Raw genomic sequence first — 2,678 nt, 5'->3', positions numbered from 1 at the left:
TCCCTACAAAGGTCACATACTTGATTTGTAGCCACTGAATTAACCTTAGCTTTTTCCATCTTGTCTAATCTTTGATTAAGAGTATCAAATTTTGCTAAGAGTAACTCAATATTGTTCACTTCATATCGCCCCGGAGTTCCTTTCCTTGCTGTGACTTCTCTTTCACTGTATTGGCTGTGATTTGAGGCTACATTTTCCAAAATAATCATGCAGTCATTAATAGGTTTCCCCATGAAAGATCCTCCAGCTGCTGAGTCTAATATCATGGTGCTTTGTTGGTCCAATCCTTCAAAGAAAAATTGGATGGTAAGCCAACGGTTGAAGCCATGTTGTGGGCATGCTTGAAGATATCCTTTGAACCGCTCCCATGCTTCATAAATAGTCTCTCCAGTGCCTTGTTGGAAATTAGTGATTTTCTTCCTCAATTCTTTAGTTTTAGAAGGAGGAAAGAATTTCTCTAGAAAAGCTCTTTCACATAATTCCCAAGTTGCTATCTTTTCTCTAGGCACTGTTCTTAGCCACACCTTTGCCTTATCTCTCAAGGTGAGTGAGAATAAGCGGAGTCGCATTCCATCAGAAACTTCATCATCAAATTGCTGGGTCTCACAGATTTCCAAGAACCCCTCTAAGTGGTCATTAGGATCTTCTGATGGTAGTCCTCCAAAGGTGTTCTGTTTGAGCATATTCACCAGAGAAGCTGGTACAGTAGCTCCAGTTTGCATCTCCCTTCCAGGTATCCCACGAGCTACGGGTGCAGAGTAATCCCGAAGCGGTAAATTATCTCGTTGTGCAGCCATGTCAAATTCTCTAGAAAGGTTTCTTTTCCTTCTCAGGAGAGTTCTTTCAATCTCAGGATCAAGTGGTGTTGGTTTCCCAAGACGTAGAGATCTCTTTTGCATTAACCCTAAGGCACTGCAAAAAAAAAAAAAAAAAAAGAAAGTGACCCGTGAAATCTGAATTGGAGAAGTAAACACTAAAAAAAATTATTTATTTATTTAATTTTTTTTTTTTTTTTTAAAAAAAATTCGAATTAAAATAATTGTAATTTAAATCAAGAGACGTAGTCCCCGGCAACGGCGCCAAAAACTTGATGTATGGAAAACCGCAAGTGTACGGTTGTCGTCAAGTAATAAATATCGAATCACAGGGACTACGTGTTTGACCTAGAATTACTAGTATTTTAATTTGAATTTTAAAACAGATTGAATTTTTGTTTTGAGATGATAAGATCAGATTTGATGGTAAAAGAGATAGTAATGCAATTAATGAATAAGATAAAACTTTAAGATAAGATAAGGAGATTTCCGGGAATCTAGGGTTCGCACAAAGAGTTCCAACAATATTGAATTATTATTTTCATTAATTAATTCTATTCCATCTTGAAGGTAGTCTTAACCTAATTTAATCCTTGCACCTTCTCAGGCTACGAGGACGTGTTAAATTAAAATTAATCTCTACTCTCGTGGTAATTACGTTCAATTAAACCCATTAAGATCTTTGTTAATCTATTGCTCCTCGAAAGCTTAAATCAACTATCGTGATTTAACACTCAAGTTTGTTCCTTTAGGTTCCGATAATTAGGTTCTCCTCTCAGTTCATCCCTAATTATCTATGATTATGAAAATTAAGATTAATTGTTTATCATAATTATAATCAAGTTCTCCTCTCAGTTCATCCTTAATTAATGTTATTATGAAAACAATAATATTAAAGTTCATATATAAAATATAAAAGAACAGATCAAGAATTGGAATAAAATTAAGAAACTGAATAATGCATTAATAAAGAGGTTCTCAGAGGCTAAGCCCTGATCCCAGAAAAAGGGAAACTACTCACAGGAGTTCATAGTAGTTCTCCAAGAAAAGAAGAATAAAAGAAAAGCAAACCTTAAAGTCGATGGCACAGGCGCCCAACCTTCTCCAAGTGTCAAAAACTAAAAAAAACTGTCTCCGAAACCAAAAAATCTCCGTTCTAGGCTAACCTCATCTAATTTATAACCTAAAAGGGTAAAAAGGTAAAACTACCAAGATAAAAATTACAAAGATAAAATAAAAATAAAACATAAAACTTAAAAAGCTGGGACGCGAAGTGAATCACGGCCGTGACTGAGAATCACGACCGTGATTTTCTCTGGTGAATCACGGGCGTGATTTAGAATCACGGCCGTGATTTTCCCTATAGCTCAGCATTTCCTCTTTAATTCTTAAATCTTGATCCTGCTCAGAGAAAACACAACACATACCAAGAAAAGCATAAAATAGGAAAATGATATAAAAATTTATTAAAAACATGAAAGATATGCATGATTATGCTATGAATTCTTGTGAATTAAAGTGCTAAAATACGAGTAAAATTAACAACATCAGTTTCTTTGCTTGGATTTTGCCATTCCTCTTAGACGGGCTGTGCGCTGCCGATTTCTGTAACCGAGGAATGATGCGTGTTATATCGAGATTGGCGTCATCGACCCAGTGATCATTCCCTTCCTTTAGAAGATGTATCAACCCTCCTATTGACCACTATATCTCCATGTTTCCGCTAGATTACTCTAAAATCGTTTGGGACAAGAGAAAAGAAGGCAAAGATATTTTTTGTTCGGAAGTTTGTGTTTTAGAGGGGATTATTTTTTCGAAAATGGTTTTTGTAAGAATGGCTGGCCAAGGTAGGCTTATGTGTTT

General features: G+C 35.7%; 1 non-coding gene across 1 annotated transcript; it reads left to right on the top strand.

Annotated features, from left to right (window-relative positions):
• Positions 1-321: 321 nt before the first annotated feature.
• Positions 322-428, top strand: LOC145952257 (small nucleolar RNA R71). The gene has a single exon (XR_014429936.1). It is a non-coding gene; the product is annotated as a small nucleolar RNA R71 (small nucleolar RNA).
• The last annotated feature ends 2,250 nt before the right edge of the window (positions 429-2,678 follow it).

Source organism: Cajanus cajan, chromosome 9 (assembly GCF_000230855.2).
Source record: "Cajanus cajan strain Asha chromosome 9, NIPB_CcT2T_4, whole genome shotgun sequence".
Lineage (NCBI taxonomy): Eukaryota > Viridiplantae > Streptophyta > Magnoliopsida > Fabales > Fabaceae > Cajanus > Cajanus cajan.
This window is presented reverse-complemented; position numbering and strand designations above follow the sequence as displayed.